This window comes from Ochotona curzoniae, unplaced genomic scaffold (genome assembly GCF_017591425.1).
Source record: "Ochotona curzoniae isolate NIBS_2020 unplaced genomic scaffold, NIBS_Ocur_1.0 contig_2754, whole genome shotgun sequence".
In the NCBI taxonomy this organism is placed as follows: domain Eukaryota; kingdom Metazoa; phylum Chordata; class Mammalia; order Lagomorpha; family Ochotonidae; genus Ochotona; species Ochotona curzoniae.
Window position 1 is genome coordinate 11,590,861 of NW_024465582.1, and position 25,092 is coordinate 11,615,952.

Here is a 25,092-nt window from a genome sequence, read left to right on the forward strand (position 1 = left end):
CTCTAGCTTAATCTGCCTTTCAAATACTAATAACTGAACCTTCAAACTCATCAGTACTCTCACAATTCATCAGAGGCCAAATACATAAATAATATTTATATATGCATATGTACTCTCTTATGTATCAATTATAGAAACAATAATATAGGTAATGATTTACAGAAAAAAAAAGTTACAAAATGAATTATGTAGAGGGTTGAACCAATCATAGTTCCAGCTTCTGGATTGTAATTATGTGGGTTCATACCAATATCTTCCACTGTTTTTAATTTTGTTTTATTCCATTTGTCGTTTTTAGCTCCAAATTCCCCTAAGGGACTGTCAATAAATAAGATCCTGTGAATCTAAAGTGTTTTATAATAAAAATTAATTATCCTTACCACATCCACAGAGGTTAACATTGATTACAGTCTGGTTTTGCAGGAGGAATGATGGTCCGTCAGTGAAACTGGCTCAATGTGCTCAGTCTCCACTTTAAAGGACTGGATGCAATAGGACGTACACCATAATAAACCAGTTCAGCAACTGGGTCATGTTATCCTTCACTCCGCACATATGGTACATAATCCAGTTCTTTTGCAAAAGCACTGACAAGTTTCAAATACTTAAAATTTAATTAAAGTTACTGCACAAAGAAATTCAGGACTGAAACATTACTTCATTAATATTATTTTCTATCATATGGTTTCATAGGCGTAAGGATTCCCTCTCACCTCCCATTGCTCCAGCCCTGTCCTCCCCAACCACTGCCTCCCCAGCATCATTGCAATAGTCCAGTCCTTCAGCAGCAGCCACAAAGTCCAACATTCTGCTACTTAAACTTCTTAAGGCATTTTAGGTATAGGTCATGGTAGAAAGTCTAATATCTTATTTTTAAGGTAAAGTTAATAGATCATTGGGAGAGGGAGCTTACTATATTCCTTCAAAATAATCATGCTTTCAAGGTCTGTTTTACTTAGGGCACATCCTTTCTTTAGTATAAGTGGTAATCTAAGAGATAAAAAAACACCCATGCTCATTTCCTGAAGTCAGGCCTTGTTGAAATTCCTTACAAAGTGGATGCTTCTTTGCAGCAATCTCATTAAGCTCTGCCACATAATAAAAGCAGCCTACTTTCCCCTTTTCTCCTTACGAATTTACCAAAGCCACACCTGTCTGCTGTTTAAACAGCATAATTAAGCATTAGAGAGAAAATAATAAAAAAATTATACTCAATAAAGCCCTCCAAAAAATCTTGTCTTCAGCATTTGCCTCCGAAGAATATGCCTGCTACCAAGCTATCAAATATAAATTATATACAGTGTATAGATATATAAACACAGAATATTATCAAGTTAATTTTTATTATTTCTTCAAGGCAGAGTGACAAAGGAGGGAGGGAGGAAGACAGAGAAGGAGACAGAGAAAGAGAGACAGAATGAGAGAGAGAGACAAGGAAAGAAAGAGAAAGGGTGGGATTTCCCATTTGCTGGTTTGCTCTCCAAATGACCACAACAAATGGGGCTTGGTCCGTCTGAAGCCAGGAGCCAGAAACTCTTCGCAAATTTCCCACAAGGGTAGTAGGGCTCAAGCCCTTGAGTCATTGCCTCCCCCTCCCAGGTCCATGAGGAGGGAATCATATCAGGAGCAGCGTTTTCGGGCCGTGACCCGGCAGCATGACCACTGAATGTGGCTATCTCAATCAACAGTTTGACCTCATTCACTACAATGCCCAGAATTATTTACTAAATGTTTATGTTGCAAGACGCCATAATTACACAGCTTGGAAACACTGTACACCACAGCTTCGCTAAGGAAATTCACTACTTTTCCAAGTTGTCTTTCTTAATGAAATTCTCACTATTTAGCATTTAACAGTCACCGGTGTCAACAGTGCTGCTCAGAACATATAAAATATCATTTCATAAATTGTATAGTACATGATGTTAAGTAGTTTGACTTTTGCTGTTAGAGTAACTAGTGTTTAGTTTATGGATTAATTGAACTCAATGCTGTGTTTAAAGAATATGCATTTAAAATACTCATCAAATTATCTATAAATTCATTTAGGTATATATTTAAATGAATAAATACATGTTAAAAACTTGGCATCCTTAACTTTAAAAGGAGCACATGACTGTGATTTCAACAGTAAAGCAATGTTCAGATGTAGGCTTGCTTTATTTTCTATGGAAAACTGATTGAAATGATCACTTTTGTAGAGTTAAATAACGGCGTTAAGTATTGCTTGAAGTATTATTAAGCATCAGAGGATGGGAATGCAGAATAGAGCAGCTTCCACTTTTCCTACTGTGCTGCAGGCCGTCCAAAAGAGGGAGCTGAAACATCGTGCTGAGCAGTTCCGTGGTGTGAATGATGTTTTTAAGCAGTCTCACATGGGAATCACACACTGTGTTGAGATGTACATTTAACAGGATGTCAGCCTAATGACATTGACATGCTAATGGAAAGTGCAAAGCTGTGGCCTTAAGCTCATGTTTGCTCAGGAAAAAAAAAAAATTCAACCATCATAAAATCATAAAAATATGTTGTAAATCTTGGAAAGAATAAGAAGTAAAATTCTTTCTGACAAAGGAAAGGTAGGACTCACATAAGCCTCAGGTAACTAGAATCAAATGAGTCTTTGTATAGTCACATACATAAAAATATAATAATGAGATTTCTTTCATGTATGTAAATACCAGTAAAGGTATTATACAATAAAAAAAAAACTATATAAATTGCAGAGTGGGTATTTACAAGGGTCTACTGACCTTTAACAGTCTTTCCTTTAATATTTATTTATTTGAAAGGCAAAGTTACAGAGACAGAGGGAAGGAGAGAAAGAGGGAGAAAGAGAGATTTCTCACCTACTATTTCACTCTTCCTATGGCTACAACTGATGGCCAGAATTGGGCCAGCCTGAGGTCTGCAGGTTAATAGAGTGGGATTTTTCACTACATATGCTGATTATTCTATATCTGATGAAGGGATTGCATGATACGGACACATTGATTAATTTGAGAGAAAGGAAGCACTCTCTCCCTACAGGAAACCAGAAGCCCTTTATAGGGATGTCCTATGGGAGAAGAAATCAAAAACCTTACGCCATCCTCCACGGTTTTTCCAGGAACATTAAAAGTAAGTTTCATCAGGACTGGAACAGCTGGTGCTTGAACCAGTGCTTATAAGAGATACAGCAGGTTGGATGTCGAGATGGCTGGGTGGCCTAAGGCACCAGATTCAAGGGGAACCACGGTCCCAGCTTTAGCAATATCATTAGCAGAAAAATCAAGTATTGTTTTATAAAACAGTTATGTTCTGTTTTTCACATGGACATGGGAAAGGTAATATTATAAACAAAGCTTCATTGCCATGGAAAATAAACTCCATAGAACGTAACTGTGCAATGGTATTTTTAAATGGAATAGATTTATTTACTGAATACATTAATATCCTTTTTCAAAACCTCAGAAATAAATCTTTAACTCTGACATGAAATCACAAAGACAAGATAATTTACTTGTAAGTAGTTGTTTTCCATGTAAATAGTCTGCAAAAGCTAATGACTGGTTGATTATCATACACTTCCATCACTGTTACGCTTGTCCATGACAACACATCGCAACGGAAGGCTTCACCCTTGAGTGATTTGGGAGAGGTAAGCTCCCATTCACCTGCTCTTCTTATTACTCACACATGTAGTTCTAAAGATAAAACATAGTTAGGAACAAGATTTTGTCAGGATTACTTAATAATTTTAATAACTAAAATGTCTATGAGAGATAAGGAATTTTTTGTAGCTTTTTAAGTGAATGAACCAATTAAATGACAGCCAATAAAATAATTATGGAAGATATTGAAATGATCAAAGATACATGATCTGGGCCCAGTGGCGTGGCCTAGCAGCTGAAGTCCTTGCCCTGAACGTGCCAGGATCCCATATGGACACTGGTTCTAATCCCAGCAGCTCCACTTCCCATCCAGTTTTCTGCTTGTGGCCTGGGAAAACAGTCAAGGACAGCCCAAACCCTTGGACCCTGCACCTGCATGGGAGACCTGGAGGAGGTTCCTGGCTCCTGGCTTCAGATCAGCGCAGCACCGGCTGTAGCGCTCACTTAGTGAATCATCAGACGGAAGATCTTTCCTCTCTGTCTCTCCTCCTCTCTGTGTATCTGACTTTCCAATAAAAATAAATAAATAAATCTTAAAGAAAAACACACAAAGATACATGATCTTATACTGCCTTTAAAATTTGAAGACTTTAAAAAAATGTATATTTGATGTTCATTTTTATTCTTTAAAGTATTCTATATTAATCTTTGAAATTATCCAACTGACTTATACAATTTTGTCCAGCGGCTTCATCACTTGTGTTAAGCACTTTCTCCACGGAGTGGGCATTTTGCCTGGCGGTTAAGATGCTTCTGCTGGGCAGCGAAGTCAGTCAGATTGCTGCTCCAGCTCCTGATTTAAGACATTGACCTCTATTGGCTCTGTGGTGTTTCTAGAAATTAAGTCCCCATTTCACATATGAAAGATGTTCAATGCATTCTTGTCACTCCAGAGCCCACCTAGTCCCAGACTTGGTGGTCACTCAGAGTGAACCAGCAGGAGAGTACTTCTTCTCTCTCAAGTTAATCAATGTGTCTGTATCATGCAATGCCTTGATAAAATATAGAATAATCAGAACATGTAGTGATAAATTACACTCTATCAATCTGCAGGAAAAAATCATGAATTTAAATTAATTGATTTACATGAGTTTCAGTAATTATTATATAAAATATGATTTTAAAGTGCAGAATGAAACTAATCATTTTAAAAAGTAGATGATATTTAAATTAGTGACCAGATAGTAATAGATATGAAGTAGTGAGAGAATCAATGAAGCACGGTACTAATATAATTAAATGAATGGCTGTTTGAATGTGCTTAAAAATTACAAAAATAAATTTGCATTCTTCTTGCACATAGAAACTGCAATATCACTGTGGAGAAATTTATTCAATATGAAGGTCAGTGGAACAGACACAATAGATCTGACTCTATACAAGACAACAGCACTGAGAAACTCACATCTCAGGAAAGGCCCCAAGAGGCTCATGTATGCGAACATATTATTCAGAATTTTTTCCCTTCTCCTTCCCCTTCCCTTCCCTTCCCGTCATATTTATAGAGAGGAGGAGAGACAGAAAGCCCTTGCATCCACTGCTTTCACTCCCCAAGTGGCTCTAATGGCTGAAGCTGAGATGATTCAAAGCCAGGAGCTTCCTCCAGGTCTCCTGCACACGTGTAGGGTTCCAGGCTTTAGGCTATTCTTGACTCCTTCTCCAGGCCAAACACAGGGATCTGGATGGCAAGTGGAGCAACTGAGATACAAACTAGCATTCATATGGGTTCCCAATGTATGCAAGGTGAAGACTTCAGCTGCTAGGCTACCACTCCAGGCAAAAACATCCAGAATTTTGAAGACAATTTTCAAACGACTATGAAATAACAAGATAATAAACTCGTGACTGTTGCTGATAATATGGTAATAATATGGGGGTTGTGGACAGTGAAGGAGAGAGAATGGGGGAGGCTAGAAGAGGTAAAAGTTCAGCCTATGAAAATGGAAATCATGAATAATAAGGAATGACTGAATTAAGGGAGCCATCATGTTCTAAATGAAACGATTAAGATCTAGAGTGCTAACCAACAGAACCTGCCTCATTTGCCCTTTGCCCTCTATTCGTTGCACTGCATTGTTTACTGAAGTGTAGCTTCATCAACAACTCCACTTTAGTTCTTGGAGACAGGAGAGGTTATTAGCATGAGTCATTTCTTCCTAGTCCAAGTAGGAGGTGCAGATGACTCATCCTATTCTTGCAGTAAGATTTGTGCAAGAAGTTAGGCTCAACCACTGCAGTGAATTAAAGGGCATTTTTTTTTTTTTTTTACTTTTGTATAACATTTTAATCAAACATGTAGCAAAGTGTTATAGGGTGTCAAGCACATATTACCTTGGTGCTACTTAGGGAAGTGTTTTCATCATCTTAATTACTTAATTGCACAAGTGGTACAGAATGTTCCATGTACATTGAGTTTCTCACTGACAGCTAATTTTAAAGAAGAGTGTCCTGACCAGAACTTTGTCAAGAGTTCCACATTGCTTTATTTTAGCAAATGCATTTTAGATCAAGGAGTGTAAAATGAAAATGACATTAGGTAATCAAGAATGACTAGACAAACAATTGGATGCCAACAAAAGTACCATCTCAAAATTTCGTGAAAAGAAACACACATTATATCCGTATAAGTAAACCAGAAAATTTAATTAGACATTGCAAAGAGAATACGCCAATAAGTGGGAAAGTGAGAAGCCAAATGTTCTAAAAATAATGATATTTTTAGACTTCATACAATATCCAATCATGAGAAAGGAACCTGAAAGTAAACATATTCTTGGAAGTTGAATGGCTGTGAGTAACGGAGCCTTTTCTTTTGGAAGCCATAGTAGAAATGCTGATTTGTGCTTAAGGCAGAACCTCAATGGAAAGGGACTTCGTCTCTGGTGATATTGAGGATACATCAGCATCAGATGCTCTTGGAGTAGCCTGTGTTCTAGAGTTGTGAAATGAACCATCTCTCCCCTCAGATAAAATTATGGAAATGCAGATATATGCAATCATATAATCTGAGCAATATTCAGCATTATGCCACATTATGACTGTTAGAAGGATTTTTTTTTTTTGCTAATAACTGGAAGAAACTTGAGAACTGTATTTTACACTCAGTTTTAATATTTCACAATGATTGTTTGAAATCCCAAACTTGGAAAAACAGTGAAAGTTAATAAAACCATAAAAATAATCATAAAGTACATGAATACTCTTTTTGCATTCAGACCACTAGTTGAATGCAATAAGAAAAAAAATTGCAACATGAGTTATTATTAAAACCCTAACATGAAAAAATGGAAAACATCTATTTCAAATTCTGCTTTTGAGCTTTTATATTTCTAATCAATATAGAAAATAACAGTGTGAGGTTTATAAATTAATTATAGCCTAGTTATATGATTGAATAAAGACAAGTGAACACGTTCGTGCTTTTGCACTTGCCATTTCTTCTCTCTGAAATGACAGACATTTCTCAAGTTGCCTGCTCTTCATTACTACTCAAATCAAACAGCAACATCTCAAAGAAATTGCAGCACCACGTCGTACAGGTCCACGCTCCTGCAGCCCTAAGCCTTATGCCAATTGTTTCTGCAACTCTTTTCAATACCTAGTCATCTTATTATTTGTATCATGCCACTAGGAAATACCTTCTTGTGAGCATTCTCTTCTATCACACTCATTAGAGTAACTTCAAAGCCCAGGAAAGAATATCTTATGCACAGAAAAATTAGCAAATATTTGGCAGTAATATCTGACAACTAAAAAAATAAATTAATAAACATTGCAAATTATACAATTCATAAGTGTATGTTAAGGCTTAAGTAATCTTATAAATTGTGGGCATAATTAAAATTAACCATACATATCAATTTTAATTTCATTGAATAATATGAATTATTATTTTTGTTTAAAATATATATTTCCCAAGCACAGTAAAGTCTTCATTCAAATAGCCCATTATTGTACAAGCTCTATTAATGTTAAAGGGAAGGATGGCACTGACTTTGCAGTCATGAAATAATTCAATCTAAAGAAAAGGGAAAATCATAAAAGTAGCAGAAACGGGAAGTCAAATATCTGGCATAAAATATGCAATGATGTATAATACTATGAAAATTTATTGCCACTGATTTACAAGATTTTCATTCATGAGTAATATACTCAAAGATTTCCATTCACATCCAATAAATTCTAAGCAATCAATTTGGCGGGGTTCTAATATATAATTCTAAATCTGTACTGATTTGAAGACGGGATAAAAACAGCACACAAGCATTCACATTCCAACCGTTTTCAGCGTGCACTATATCCCTGTAATGACTCTCATGATGCCTGAGTGTTGAGTTGATCATGGAGACTTGCTTCCTGATTCACCTTTTCTAACTTCCCTGTAAAGTATCTCCCAAGAATCTCAGTTGCATCTTCACCCATAATTAAGTAGACATTTAATGTACCGGTTCCACAATAAAATTAAATAAAGATAGCCAGTGGGGAGGTGCTTTGGTCTAGCAGTGAAGACACTAGTTGAAGAGCTTGCCCGGTCCTGGAGTGACAGGATTCAAGGCTTGGAGCTAGCTCTCAATAGCAGCTTCCTGCTTAAACCTTGATTGAGTTTCCAAATCCTGACTTTAGCTTGGTCATAAACGGGGCTGGGCATAAAGGGGAATCTTTCTCTCCCTCCCTCTATTTCTCCCTCTCTCGTTCACTTTCCCTCTTTCCCCTACTCTGTTTTTTGCTTCAAGTCTAAGAAATGATAAGCACACTCAAATGTAAATGCAATAAAACAATAAGGCAATGCATTGATGAATCAATAAAGACAGCTTTATTGTGTTTATAGAGGAAAGCAAAAGGAAGTGCTCCAGTAAGCGACTTCTCAGCAAGCCACGTGATCTGGGATGAGCTTACCATGACCCTAAAGCCACTCGGCCTCCTTTTGCTACTGCCACATGGAAATAAACACAGAATCATCTTAGACTGAAATGCTGGAAACTTCAAACATGGGGCTTCTGGGGTCAAGCAGCCACCATTAAAACGCTTTGACAATTTACATGCCTTAATCCATGATCTTGAAGAATATTATGTACAAAGGGATAGCCTTTGTACATAAAGCTCTCAGGTTTTTTGAATGGTTTTTAAAAAAGTACTGGCAGAAGTTGGTATAAACTAAATGCAAAGCTCCATTCCTGGGTGAAAGGATAGCCCTCATGTTGGTAGCATTTTTCCTGTATACTTGTCTCTTTCCTAATGAAGTGTGAGCTTGCATTCCTCCACTCCCCAAAAGATCCATTTTTTGGCAGTTAGACAGTGAAAGTTGAAAGAAGCACAGCAGAAGAGAACTCTTTCTGAAAATTGTCATTAAATGTTGGCCAATTTTAATTAGTTCCCTCATCTAAGGACTTCCCCAGTGTTAGAGAAAAGTGAATTTCTGTGACAATAAAGCAAACTGTCTCTAAATATGAAGACAAATTTTAAAAAGATAGATATCTGCAGTTAAATATATTCCAGGTTGGAGACTGGTGTTATGACCCAGTGAATTAGTCAGATGCTTGAAACACCAATATCCCCCGCAAAAGTGTCCATTTTAGTCCTGTACTTTCCATTTCTAATCCAGCTTCCTGTTAATGATCCTAGGCGCAGTCGAAGATGGCCCAAATACTTCCCTTCCTGCCACCCCTGTGGGAGATGATGATGCTATTATGGTTTCATCCTGGCCCAGACTGGACTACTTGGGCCAATTAGGGCATCAGTGCTTGGAAAGAGTTCCTCTTTATCCCTCTCAAATTTTTAAAAATTATTTTTATTTTTATTACCATTTTGTTCAAAGTTGAGTGATAGAGGAAAATGGAGAGATACATCCACTGCTTTCCCAGGCATGATGGCAAGGTGCTGTTCTGGAAATTGGGTAGCCAGGAGTTCAAATGGCACTCAGATCTGAGAAGGAAGCTTTGCACTCTGCCCGTTAACTTATGCCAAGATGCTGACTTTCTCCTCCTCCACTTCTTCATCTGCACTACCACTTCTCATTTTCATTCATATAAATGCATACATATGTGAATATTAATTTGTATATTATGTAGCACATGCATAGTCTCAGAAGTGCTGGGGACATGGCAAGGAGAATGATAGTGGCAAACAGCAAGGGAAAGGAAGCTTTGGAGTGGAAGCAAGAATGAAGGCAGGCAAACCCAAGGTGTCAAGGCAACAAATCAGTCATGGCCCTCAGCACATGCGCAGGTACACCTGCTTTCCATGAATTTCAGTGTATCCGAAGCCTTTTTGCTAGAAAGCACAATTTATACTTTAAGGGGACTCTGTTTTGGTCAACAAGTGATGGAGAATTACTGCAGAAAATAATGGCTAGAAGAAAATAAGAAGGACTTCTATCTTCATAATTATGTTTAACGAAGAAAATCCACCTGGCACTTTGTTCACAAATCATAGAACCTAGCACAGTGTTAGAAATAGTAATTTATTAATTTATTATATATTTATATAAACAAGTATATATTTAAAGTTTTTGAGGCTATTTGAATTGTGTGTTAAAAAGTGAAAATTCCTTCTATATTATTAACTTCTTGTCTTTCTATCTTACATGTTGAAAGGTTGAAATTTTACTTCAGGCAAGTTGTTTAAAATTTTTTTCATGATTAAGTTAATTTAAAATTGCTTTGTGATTGTTTTAGAAGATACAGAACAAATACAGAGAAAGAAAAATGAAACAACAAAAAATCACATTTGGAAAAACAATCTTCAATAGCAACCGTAATTCAAATATATAGTATTGGTCATTTCTGAATCTATTATTTATATATCCTTTATACTGTATGAATATGGATAGAATGTTATCATCATAAATGTTTGAATAGCTTATTGTGTTATTTCTTTTTATTTTCCAATGAAATTTTAATTCTGAAGACACTAAGTCATATGTCTAGAAACAGATACAAAGAAATATAAGCTGAAAACAGTGGGAGGAAGAAAGGAATAATTTGAGGGGGAGGAAGGAATACCTGTATCTACAAAACCCATCATGAAAAAAAAAGAATAATAATGAGAAAAAGGCACTTGAGAACAAGGACATATAAATGGAGTCAAAGATACAGGTACAGGCAATAGATTCCAGTGTGAAGATACAGATATGGAAATCTTAATCTGTAATTCAAACTATATTTTCTTGGATTATTTTTTGTGTGTTCATGGCTTTATGACCATTAAGTTGAAAGGATATTTGAATTATTATGTTCTCCATCTTGTATCTGTAATGCTAAAACATTAATATATAAAAATACCATTTCTCATATATTATGAATTTATTATAATATCCTGCTTTTCATAGAAATGCAAAAACATGATTTTTTTTCTAAAAGTCTGCTTAACATTTGGAGGAAAACTTGCTTTGAAAATGTGTTATACCAACATATCAGTTACATAAAATAAGAACATTTTATGCCATGTCTTTCGATCCATGAAGTTGATAATTGGTACTCATTTGGGTAGACCCCACATTGTGATACACATTGTTTGTTTTCTCCTCCATTACAATGAAGGCCAAGAAAAAAGTTCTTTTTCAATGACTGCCACAAGATCCTATTTTCTAAGTATGTGGAAAAATTTACTGTGCATTGGATACTCTATCAAAAGTGTGACATTGGTACCTTTGTTATGTTTGTCAACTCCATGTGAATGAAGGATCACTATTTTTTTTTTTTCCTCACTGTGGTGGACTGTACTCAAGGGGATGCATAACGGAAGTGTAGCAGAAATTAATATATTCATAGGTGGAAACAGAGAGAAGTATGTCCCCAGGCATGCAGTGCAAGGACTGACTTATAGCGATACAGCTAATAATCTCCTACACTGTGGGGGAAACCTCAGTAGCAGCATGATAGACTTGTGAAAAATCACAAAAGACACCCATGTTAAGACTGGAGGGGGAGAACAGTGGGTAGAGGGGAGTACTTGGGGCGGGGGACGGGGAAGGGAGACCTCAGTGCCTATTAAATGGTGTCATAAAGCAATAAAAACAATTTAAAAATGCAAGAATTGTGGTAAGTGCAGCCTAGTCTAAGACAAGTTCTGTAGATAGGTATTATTTCAAAACATCTAGGAACATATTAAAATTTCCAACTCACAATTCAACAACTATAGCTATTATTGTTTATTATAACTTGAAATATCTATTTAGTGTAAATAACAAAATAAAGTCATCCATGCTTTTTAGAGCTCAAAGGGGAACAGATCATCTATCCATTCTTAACAGTGGATACTGTGCATCACTGGTTAATTAGAAAGTAAAGTTACGCATAGAAAAAGAAATAAAAGTTAGGAGAGTTCTCATTCCTTCCTTTAATGGTATTAAATTAAGACAACAAAAGGAAAGACTTGAACTTGACCTTAAGGAAACATCCAGTTCTCACCCATCACTCATCTACACATAAACCAATCGATCGATCAATCAATAAACAAACAAAAGTATTCCTCACTCTCCCACCCCCACAGACCGTAATTAACAGAAACACTACCACCTCTTGCCCCCATTTTACCTTTGTAGTTAGTAAGTTCCATTATCATGACTTATGTTTTGGGATCTGCTTCTTGGTAGCACTAATATGAAATTTATTGGATAGATTCCAGAACCTTTACTTTCATTGCGGCAATTTGCATGTGTAATGTGACTGTTAGACCAGCTCTTACCAGTGCTAAATTTAGAGAAAAGTACATTAATATGTTAGGATCGGTACGGAAATGTATTAAAGTTCTATAATGATACTTTCCTCATTGTGCGTTCATTGCCATCTTTTAATAATGAGGATAATGGTAGCTCTAGGCAAAGACACTGAAGTGCCTCATAAGTGAAAAAGCTTTTTTGGATATGTAAACCATATAGGAATTATTGTCATCTATCCTCTCTCTTTCTCTCTCTCTCTCTTTCTTTCTCTCCATCCATCTAGCCAATCTTTGTACCTCATCTAGCTTTCTAATTTCATTTTCATCACTTTAAATGATACATTTCCAGTACCATGGCAGTTGTTTGTGTACAGCATGACGGCATTGGACATACATTCTGATCACCCTCTGTGTAGTTTTTTATGTATAGGATTAGAGTTCTGAGTGGTCAAAACTGCTTTTCTACACCTGTGAAATTTCACAGAAATACATAAATGAGGTATATTAATATGGTTTGTTAGGATACTTGTGACAAGACAAGTAGTCTCTGTAAACAAATATGCAAAATGTTGAGAAAAAAGTATTTTTATCTTAGAGAATACTTCATTTTGTACAACAAATGTCATTATATTGATGAAGTTAGAATTGTTAAAAAACCATGAAGTTCTTTCATAACTCATGTCCTTCTGATTCTGCTTAGCATTCTTATTTCTTCTTTAAGAGAATCTAAATTTGAGAAGATAATGAAATAATGAAATGCTTACGAGTCTAGCCTGAGATTTTGTTACAAAATACTACCTCAATAAGCAAACTTACTGCACACTCTGTACTGACATTGAAATTGGAAGTATATATAAGCTGTTGCATTGGACATTTTAAAAGTATCACACTTTCTTTTACAAATAAAATATCACTTCTACCTTAATATTTAAATATGAATGCAAGACAGTGAAAAACATTGGTCATAAAAGGCAGCATGTATATTCATTCTAGTGATCTATCTGGGCTATTCATAGTCATGGAGAATAAGAGCGATATTTACTCATAACACAAATACATGTGTTCCTTATATATTATTATATATTTCCACATGACCACATATTTTGTAAATTTAAGCATTCTCCAAAGTGTTCTAAAACTCATATTTTGTAGCTGTGTTTTGCTTCATATAGTATCTGTTTCAGAGCTGATACCCAGAGAGAAACAAATCAGCAGGAAAAAATTGGCCCCGAAATACTGCTAGTTTTAATTTTCACTTAGTGTATGTCCTATGTAAAGACATTGCATTGGCTAAGCTTTAGGTATACAGGGGTTAAAGCAAAATATCAATTCACATCTGATCATGCAGGGTGACATTCAGAAGAGGTTCTGATACAATACACACTCTCTCAAGTCAAAGCAATGCAACATTTAAAAAGATAATGGGAAAAGCAACTCTGATGTTGTTATGCCTTTACAAATGGGAAAAGGCTACAAGACTTTCATTTCCACAGTTTAATGACTGCAGCCATGGTCTCATAATTATATAAACCATTTTAAATGTGCTACACTCCCAAATTGTAAACTAAAGCAAAATCGAGCTTTCCTTCTATAGAATGAAATTGTTTATATATGAAATTTGCCTTAATCAAGCTACCGAATTTATCTGATATGAAATTAATGAATTGCTTTAACTGATTATTATTGCTATCTGTTCTCTCTAAAATATTGCTCCATTTATCATTTCCAGAGTTAGATCTTTCATGATATACACTTTGTCTTAAGCTTTCTCACTTTTAAAAGCTCATAAATCTGATTACGTATTAACACATCTGCTCTGTCTATTGTATCCATGTACTATTTCTCTATCTTTCCATTAAGAAAACTTAGTTGAACTGAGAATATGCTTGGTGGCAAGACTATTAATTTTTACTGCTCTTATTGTCTTCAAGCTCTTTGGTGCTATGTGCTATAATGAATGCTATTTTATTTCTTTATCTGTCAACAGATTAACTATCAAAACTTGTGTTAGCCATTTTCATAGTTACACAAATACTTTCTATGCTCAGCCAGCCTTGCCTAGGTAGTGCAGCAGCATCTGCTTCTGAAAATAGGATCCTACTTCTCCTCAGAGATGGCTTATTCCCCAAATTAAGAGCGTTGAATGATCAAGTTCCTCCTTAATCAGCTGTGGTTAATGATGGGGGCAGAACCAATTTCATGAATCAAGCAAAGGGACCCAAAAGAAGAGTCCCTCCTATCATACAAAAGTTCCCCATATTTTGATGTCACACAATCATCATTCTTCATGATACATAGATCTGAGAAACCTTGTAAAAAAGTCATCTGGAATGTCAGATCTGCAGCAAAAATATTAAATGACAGCAAACCTTCCAAACACCACACATTTCTGCTCAAAGCTACCCAACGTTGTGGTCCATCAAAGAGTTGATCATATAAATAGATGTAAACTTATCGACTACTGTTAATAACTTTGCTTTTATTGTACATTTGTCATTTAACAGATTTTGAGAACTTTGCCCTGTTATCAATACCTAACTGTAAATCTGTCAGAATAATAACTTTATCCTGAACATCCACCAAGGAATTTTTCAGAGTATTGATTGCAAATAGGTGATGTGAATGAAGGTAGATTTGAAACAAAAAAAAACCCAAGACATTACTCTATCATATTGATACATATTCTATAGCACTTCATATTTTAGAAATAATCATTTTCCCTTTCAAACTCTTTCATTTCCCTGTGGGTTTTAAACAGTTTTCACTGCGTTTAAATACATCATTGAGGAAAGCAGAACGCAATTGGAGACAACAGACTGACAGATGAAGAACGTTGGCCTGAGAAACATATACTATGAGCTTTAGCAAGTGAAATCAACAGTTTTATTCTTAAACCCAGTTATTCGTGCGATATTTTTGCTGTGTATTCATTGCTTCGTGCTTAAAATTCAAAAGTCACTTTTAATTACACTATGTATAAAAATGCCTTCTTTTTTTTATAGTTTTGACAAATTATTGAAACAGAAGTTATGACACAAGTTCCAGTCAATTTCAAATTCATATAACTGACATAACACAAGCATACATTTATATGTAAATAACTGAAAGCCATATGATCAACTAGTAGAATTTGTTATTTTTGCAAATAGTATTGTTATTTCTGCATCTAGCTCTTTTGTATGTAATTCTCTGCAGATCTGGAGACGGTAATAAGAGATTGATAAATGCCACTTTGTAAAAGTAAAATAAGAAGCAAATGTTATATATCTAGACACCGAACGTTTAAATATTTTATTTAAAATGTATTCTTACCTGCTTCCAAATGTTGAGAGAAAGACCAAAATATAATGACTAGGAGAAAAGCAACATTTGTACTATTGCGTGGTAATAAAGCAAAAATAGAATAGCTCACCCTCTCAGGCAAAGTAAATAACATTTACCTTGTTTAGTAACGGACCTGAGTTTCGCCCGGCTCAGCACCAACAACCCCGCTGCTGATCCTGCCTCATTCCTTCTCTTCTCTTTTTATAGTATCTTCGCAGCTGAATCTTCATGCGTCTCAGTGAGCCTCTCTCTCCAGCATCACTTTTAACTCAGACAGGCAGGGAGCTGAAGCCGAGGAAACTCTTCCTTCTGATTGGTCTCCATTCAGCGTTTGTGATTAATAAGAGACGTCCATCAAATAAGACCATGTTGCCGTGGATGGCGCTGCGGGGCTTCAGTTGGGGTGGGGAAGTGGAAGACCTCTTTGGGATCAGTGATTTACAAGCAAATGAAGTGGGAGGACTCAGGGAGGGCGGTTTTCTCGAAGACCCCCTCAAGAGAGGAAAAACACAGTGTTTTTAGGGCTGGTTAATTGGTTCTGCTTAATCTGTTTTCAATTGGCAGAGAAAGGTCACAGCATGTCTGTAACCTGTAAATCGTCTGTAGAAAATAAGTAGCACATGCGGAATTTTACTGTTCAGATGGAATTTTGTGTTTGCCCCTTGCAGAATTTGCCCCTACATTTTTCAATGTAATGCCCAAATTCTAAGTTTGAGAAAAAGAGCAGATAGACTCCAAGTACATTCATTGCTGCTACTGACTTTACCTGTGCCTCTGTGAATTTATAAATCAAGTTGATCTTGAAAAAAAAAATAAAACAGCAACGTATAATTTTTAAACATTGCCATTACATGTAATGTTATTTTTTTTTTCAGGAAAGATCATTATTTCAAGCTTAATTTCAAATTTCTAGAGTGCTGGACTTAGTGATGCTATAATGGAGAATACCACTTCCTTTGAATTTGTCCCCAAATCGTGTGAACGTGCCCACATCACTGAAACTACAAGATATGCTTGTTAGGATGCCCTCTGCACAAGGTACAACACTTAGGTAAAACAAAGCACAAGCCCTGGTTCAGAGAGCTCATTTTAGTACTTCAGGAAAAGGCACAGTGAGGAAGATATTGGTAACTCCATCCACCCTTACCAAAGGGGTTTTAATTATGGCTGCATACAAATCCAGACTGGGAATATGGCTCAGTTTTTAATGGTTCACTAAGTCACAGTGAGCAAATAACTAAAGTACCAGCTAATACCAATAGCTTGCTTGATGCTTCAAAGAAAAAGTGACTATTTTTAGAGATTATGTGAGATTGCATTTCCTAAGCATTTGTTTTCCTCTTGAAGAAATGAATTTCCATCACATACAAGCTTGGCTAGGCAGCCTTATTATCCTTACTTCATAGATGAGCTTCATGTTTGGAAAAACAAAACAAAAATGGAAATTTTACACTATGAAAATTGGCAGTCTTAATGCATGGTGATGAAGCAGATAGTTAAAAAATAATTGTAAATTTGAAGTGTAAAAGGTGGGCAACATGCTAACATCATTTTGTTCATATAATTGAAAGAAGAAAAAAAAAAAAGAGGGGAAACACGCTGTGTATATGCTGAAGGCTGGGTGGATAGTGATGGTTAGGAAAGCTAACAGAATTCTGCATGGAGGCCATGCCTGGTGTTTTGAGGCAAAGAAACCAAACCAAAAATTGACAGGCTCTATTTCTTCCAGGTCACGTGTGTCTTTAAATACAACTGTGTATTAAAGAAGCTTTTCAACACTGTGATGAAGTAGAATATGTAAAGTGGGAAAAAAAGGAACCAAACAAAGTATGTTATCAGAGTTTAAGGTAAATATCCAGGCGTAAAAGCTGTAAATCCCAAGTGCTGCCTGCATTTAATCTCCCACTGAAACCTGACTGAAGGGAAAGACTGTTCTGTGTGAATCTAAATTTCAGCCAAGCTTTTTATTACCCAATTTGAAGTTATTTTTGCTAATCCCAGGGAATGCACAGTATTGCCAAGCCTTAAAAATGATTTTTATTTTAAAGATCTTCTTCCTTTCATTTGCAAAAGTACCATTTAAATTCACTGTATATAGGCAACTGCCAAAAACTATTTTCTACCTCATGTATAGATACCTAGAAAGTTTCATTATAGACTCATAAACAGCTTTGTAAGAGGCAGGAAGCATGATGCAACAGATTAAGCCATACTTGGCCAACCGTGTCTGACGGTTTACTGACACTCTACTTCTGATCAAGCTTCCTGCTAATGTGCCTTGGAAAACATCAGAGAATGGGTCAGTCCCTGGGGCTCCTCACACAAATGTGGGAGACCAGAATGGAATTTTGGACTCTGGTCTTCTGCCTGGCCTTACCTCGATGTTGTGACTGTAAAAGGAATAAGCCAGAGCGTTGGAAAGCTCTGCCTTTCTCGTTACATTTTGCTCTTTCTCTCAAATACATCTTCAAAAATATTTTTAACCTGAATTAATATGGATATCTAGCAAACTGGTTTGTACAAAAACATTGCTCACTGTAGTTATGTATATATATAATGCATCTTGTTTTTATGTATTTATATACCAAAATTCATTAGCGATAAATACAAAACACTATTTTAAATATTACTCTTGACTGTTTGAACTGATCATCCCAAATATTTGTTAAATCGAATGTGTTTTTTTTTTTGGTGTGAAACATGATTTATTTTTATTTATTGTGGTTTTTTGAAGCTTTATTCATTGATTTGAAGAGTAGACTTACAGATAGAGAGGTCTTTGATGTGCTAACTCTAAATCTGAGAGCCGGGAACTCCACGCAGCTCTCTTACAAGCATGGCAAGTTTTTGGACCATCTTCTGCTCATTTTCCAGAAGTGTTAACAAGGAACTAGAAGAAAAGCAGAGCAGCCGGGACTCAAACTGGAGCTCATGCAGGATGTTGGCAGAGCAAGTGTCTGCTTAACTGGCTGTGCCATAATGCTGACCACTAATTTTTGTTGATTTGTTTGAATATAATGTATCTTTTTTATGTAAGGACTCTTGACTAGTTAATGCTTTCAAAACAAATAATGTATGCCAAATGTATACATACATTCTCAGAGTTGAGCTCTGCAATGGAGATGAGTGTATTGGGAAGTGGAGATACACTATAGCATAAATCCCTACTCCTGAATAAAAGGAGGACTCCCAAAGGAATTGTTAAATACACCATGACAAGTGGATACTAGATTCTGTACCACTACCTATACCTGCAGTATCATGACACATTTAAGCAGCAGGATGGTAATCTGATACTCTTATATTGGGGAAATTGGGAAGGGGAAATTGGGAAAGGGAAAATCATTTGAAAAGTTATTGAGAATGACACAAAAATTATACACATTTTAAAAAATCTCGTAACAAAAAAAACATAAAGAATGAGTTAATGTCATAATAAGTTGGTCCTGTAGTGTTAAGATAGGACCATAAAGACTTGGGTATGGTAGTGAGAGAAGCCTGAGTCAGAAGCTCGCTATATACCGTAAGAAACCATTTATCCTGGACACTAAGACTTCTTGAACCCGTCACAAGTGAAACTTAAATTCTATGCACTTCGAATGTTATCTTTATCATCACCCCTAGTCAGATCTCAACTTTAAGAGCTTACTCTAGTCTCATGAGAGAATGCCAATTAACTATTTGGTAAAAGTTATGAATTCCATTCAATTCCCTAAAAAGTCAATGGTAATGGTTTTCTACACCTCTTCATACATCAGGCCCTCCTAGGAGTTTAAGGTTCCATAATTATCTAGCATAACTGTGATTCTTTACACTACATAACTTAGAGTTTATTTAAATGTGATCAGAATATTCACAAACCAGTTATGTCAACAGGCAACTGCCATCACAGTATTCTTTGTGGCTTAGATGATTTCTAGGAGCATTCTTTTCAGTGTTATGTTTTAATTCAAATTTGGATATTGTCTGAGGATTCTCTTCGCTTTTTGATTTCTCACATAAAATATATGTTTTCTCCCTCAGCGTTACCTTTATACCTAGTTCAAGTATCATTTTTGAGAAAAAAAGATAAAAATACGAAAACATATACAAATTTTACAGATATCTTTTGAACATAGTTTTTGCTTTTATTTATGTTGGGGGTCACAACTGTGCTTTTTCACAACCTGCAGTTTAACATATTTATAGTTTAACATGTTTAGCTGGCAAACTTTGAATGAACTCCAAGACATTTTTTTTCTTAAACTTCCAATCTGGCTGTTCTGATTTCCACATGTCTGTCTAACTTCTGTGACTCGATGGCAGGATTTTAGTTCTTTCCTTCGTCCTCTGTATTGTTCTCAATGTTCCTCACTTCTCTGAGGTCTTGTTTCACCTCAGGTTTATCTCAGAGCTTGTTTTACCTTGAGCCTCCCTCATGCACATGCTCAGGTGATGCTCTTTCTTCATAAATGCCTGTACAATGTCTGTAATGGTTCGTACTCTTTTTGTTTAATAAAAGATCTTACATGTTTATTTACCAACTCACTTGAAAGGCAGCATGACAGAGAGTGGAGAGACAAAGAGAGAGCTCTCCCATCCCATGATTCACTCCTCAAGTGGCTGCAAGAACCACAGCTGAGCCAGATTGAAGCCTGGAGCTTGATCTGTAGCTCCCATGTTGTGGCAAGGACGCAAGCACTTGGGCCTTCTGCAACTTTCCCCGGGGACATTAGAGCAAGCTTGATTGGAAGCACCGCAGGAAGGATTTCAACCAATTTTCCAGTATTGAGTGCCGAACACTTTGAAATCACACTGGCCAATGAATAATTCTTAGAGAAAGATGCCAAAAAATAAAGAGATTTACACTGTGTTAGCTTCTGGTATGTCAAAATGGGCTATGACACAATCCCAGGTTCTTTGGGATCTTAATTATGGTATGGGTGTATGTTACATGATGTAGCAGAAGAAACATTTCAGGATCAGTTATGATTCTTAGTTATGTGCTTTGCTTTGTCGCCTGTCCCAAGCCTTATCCCGAGAGATGCAAATGTGATAAGTTGACAGGATGCTTAAAATCTCTCCGTGAGTGTGCATTAACTATTCAGAACACTCTTAGTTTATCACAACACCGCATTTCTAAAATCTGTGTATAGTTCTGAGTCTCTTCTGAATATTACTGTGATCATAAAGCCTGAGAAAGCAAAGCATCCATATGGGAGACCCAGAAGAAGCTCCTGGCTCCTGGAATCAGATCTGCTATGCTTCAGGCATTGTGACCTTTTGGGGAGTGAACCAGCTAAAGAAAGATTTTTCTCTCGCTCTGACTACTTCACAGAAGGGTACCCATCTAATATGGTCTCTTCAGTCCCAAAACCATACTAAATAATTCATTTAAAAATTGTGTCTTTGAAACCAGAAGAAATTTTTGGAGCTTATTTTAGATTTCTGATAAACAGACATGAGGACAACAGTTTGCTGGAAACAACTTCTTTTGGAGGAAAACTCAAGTTGTCAGGATCTAAGGAAGGAAAACAAGCTACACAAGGTTAACTGCCAAACCACTGCTGTGAGCTCCTGGATCTGATCTTTTTGGGGATTTCTCAGAACCAGAGCAAAACATGTAGTTGGGGATATTCCTACGAAAGGGCAAAGCAGCATGAAGTGAGCTCAAGTATGAATAACCCAGCTTCTTCAGTCTTTGGTTGTTCTTGAAGGATAGGTGTCAGTTTCACAGGATTTTCAGTGCACATAATACAAAGCAAAACTTTGTCCATGGAAAGTACTCAGGCTATCAGGAGGAAGTTAGATAATGTACATTAGAAATGTGACAATATTGATTCGACCTGGTAACCAAGCAATGGTAAATAGCTTATAAGCCTCGTTTACAAGCAAGTATGAAAGAAAATGTCCTCAAAATCCACTAGTTCAATGATGTTTCTGTGCTTGCAGGGGAGTGAAGTTTCTTAAAAACATCTCCGGCTGTTAAAATTGTGCTGAAAGGATTTGTCCTGCAATGGGAAAGTTATGACATGCCTATGCAACTCACTCTATTTTCAATGCTTTTTAAAAATATTAGTTGGGCATTTTTTCATAGCCTTCCTTCAAAAAATAATTCATCAAGTTTCTTGATTTATGTGGAAAATCATAAAAAATATATCTGTGAGCATCCAAGGCCTCACTAATAAATATTTGATTGCAAATATTGGGCATTTCCCATCTCTCAGCAGCAGAAGAAAAAACAGAGCTGATTATCTGCGCGTGCTACAGAGGTATCCTTTCGGCACGTGATTATGTTGATTACTTGAAACTCATCTTCACATCAAGCACATTGATTTAGCTTTATTCAAATGTAGACACTTTCTGGGTGTGAATGTGCCTTTCTCACAGTACCCCAATCAACATGTTTACATTATGTTTTGTTCACCATCATTATATACTTCCCAGCATCACTTTTGGACAAAATCCTCATATTAGAGTAAGTGATGTCTGATATACACCCAGAGACTTCACAAGTATTTTATATAACTCTTACCCCAATGGTGTTTGCCAAAAGAAGCCCCACTTCTGCCTGCTCTGACCCTGGCTGGATAGTAACAGGCACTGGAGCCGGAACACTATTCTGTGATGGCATATACACTTTTCTAGTGAAAGCATTACACATACAAAGTGAAGAAATATAAAGTGGTACCTCCAAACCTCACTAAGCACGTTATCCAAATGTATGAAGTTGAAGACAGAGCCTGGCACATTGGTTCAGTGACCAAGTCTTCACCTTGCAACTGCCAGGATCACACATGGGAATCATCTCATAGCCCGGCTGCTCTCTTTCCCATGCTGCTCCATGCTTAGGAGCAGAGAAAGCAGTAGAGGATGGTCCAAAGGCATTGGAACTGCACCTGTTTGGGAGATCCAAAGGAAGGTCCTGGCTGCTGGGTTTGGATCAGCTCAACTTTTACTGTCACGGGCATTTGAAAAATGAACCAGCGGTTGGCAGATCTTTGTGTCTCCCCATCTCTCCATAAATCTGACCTGTCTTTCAAGTAAAAATAATTAAATCTTAACAAAATCAAAGATGGAATACGTCTCTATTACATCTAACTGTATCTTGTATTAAAGAAGCACATCGATGTTCACAGTGAGATGAATGTTGAAATTATCATGTGATTATTTGGAGCCAGTCTTCCCACTGAATGACGAAGAGTTACAACTAAGTAGGTTACCATAATTATCATGAAGTTGTAGAGTAAAATTATTACTATACATTGGAAACAAGAAATGTAGAATTACAACTAAGGAGAAAATCTGAGCTTTCTGTTGTTCTCCACTGCCATGGATAAAAATTAATCAAACTTAATCATGGAAAACAATACTCTTGCATCCGATTCTCTCTGGGACAACATCTGAGTTACCTCTCCAGGTGCAAAATCAAAGGCAATTGAAATGTCAAATAAAGGTGGAGTAAACGGAGCACAATGGAAGAAAAATGTATGAAGCAATTTATTCACACAGAACTGTAAGATGAAATAGAGTACTGGACAAGTTCTGTCCACTTATACAGCTTATATGACAAGTGGTACTTTATGAATTTTCCTTGAATTAAAAAAGTATAAATTATTTTAACCAACGAATCCAGCATGGAAAATATAGAATGTCTGATTCTGATTGAGCTACTGAATATAGCACTTTCAAATGCAATCAAAATGTCTTAGAGAATTTACTGTTTCCCTTTATAGGAAAAATATGAATATATGTTTGATTTCACAATGAATAGTTGGTTCACCTTTGGTAGAATAAAATAAGTGTTTTTGTTACTTTTTTGAATCTTATTCTGACATTAAATAGTTGAAGAGTCTGTGCATGGATGCTGAACTAACCAAGTGTTGGTCTACACTACATTGCTTTCAATATGGCATCTCTAGCACCTTCTATGATCAGTAAAGGCTGCGTTTCAAAGGAGATGCTAAGTATTACATTTCCAAGAACAGTTTTTCTTTGCTGATTCTCCAGGAGAGAATGACAGTGGCAGAATGAAAGGAAAGGAAAATGTTACTCCTTGGAGATGTTTGAAGCTAGAAACCAGGGTAGACACAGTTCAAACTTCCCATATCTGAAGAGCAACTGAAATTTCAGTAACCATAGTTTGCAATGGTTTGTTTACCCTACAATAATTTTTTTTTCTCTAAAGTTAATGATATTATCTCTGATTTGTTTCTTTACTATTTCCAAAAATGTAGCATGTCTTAATTTTTGCAATAAATTCTTCAATTACAGGATGTATTTTAGAACTTCTGTTTTCTTGACCAAATGATTAATTTTTTGCTTTGTTCACTTGTTTGTTTGAAAGATAAGGAGAAGTGGGGAGGTTGGAGAGAGATTAATCTTGTATCGACTGATATCTTCCCTAAATGGCCACAACAGTTAAGGTTGGGTCCAACTGAAACCAGGAACCAGAAATTCCATCAGGTTCTTTCATGTGAATGGAGAGACTACAAGTAATTTGGTTGCCCTCTGGTGCTCCTCAGTGGACTGAAGGTGCAGGCCAGGTTTATCCCTGGTATTCAGCTATAATGTGTGGGATCCCAAGAGGCACTGAAGCTGCTGCATCATTCCCTAAATGCTGACTTTCACATCTGTACCCTAGAAGCACCTCTCATTGTGCTCCTTTTCTGAAATGTTTGATTCAGTAATGTTGAAATTTCATTACCTGGACTTTGCTTTCACATAAATATATGTAATTTTTGATACTTTTTCTTTCCCATCACTGTGCCTATATCCTCCCAATTTAGCTTTTTTGTTTGTCTGTTTTCCTGTACAGGACATGAAATATCAGTGAACAAAGAAGAGTTTTAGACTCTGTATTCTCCTATATATGTGAATCAAATCTCCAAATGCCAAAAAATAGCACCTTACCTGTTACTAAGGATTTGACAGAACTAGTCAACTAAAGTGCCCATTCAATATTATTGAGTATTTTAACCTGTTAAACTAGTATTTCCTCTGCTTGTTGAAACTAAATGAATACAAGTGTTCTGAAATGTGAGCTAAAATCTGAAAGTACAAAAATAAAAAGGAACCCAGTTTTTCTAAGCTAATCATGCTTTTACAGGTGGAAAATAAGTTTAAAAAGCAGAGGAACAGGAACTTTATAGGTTTTGAAAGCAAGACCAATGGCCCAACATGGTAGCTTAGAGGCGAAATTCTTCATGTTGCACATGCCGGGGTCCCATATGGGCACTGGTGTGGGTTCGTGTCTCTGAAGTCTTGTTTGCCATCTAGCTCCTTGCTTGTGCCCTGTGAAAGCAGTTGAGAATGGCCCAAGGCCTTGAGACCTTAGGTACAAGTGGGAGACCTAGAAGCTCCAGGCTCCTGGCTTCATATCCGTTTAACTCAGCTCTGGTCTTTGTGGCCACTTAAGGAGTGAATCAAGGGATGGTAGATCTTCCTCTCTGTCTTTCCTCTTCTCTGTATATATGAC

At 36.4% G+C, this 25,092-nt stretch overlaps 1 protein-coding gene across 1 annotated transcript in view; it reads right to left on the reverse strand.

Moving 5' to 3' along the window:
• The window catches only part of CDH9 (cadherin 9), a 60,976-nt gene extending 45,101 nt beyond the window's left edge, over positions 1–15,875 (reverse strand). Inside the window, exon 1 of the mRNA XM_040977323.1 lies at positions 15,752–15,875. The gene's annotated coding sequence lies outside the window, so the exon portion shown is untranslated. The remainder of the gene's footprint in view (positions 1–15,751) is intronic.
• Positions 15,876–25,092: the final 9,217 nt, after the last annotated feature.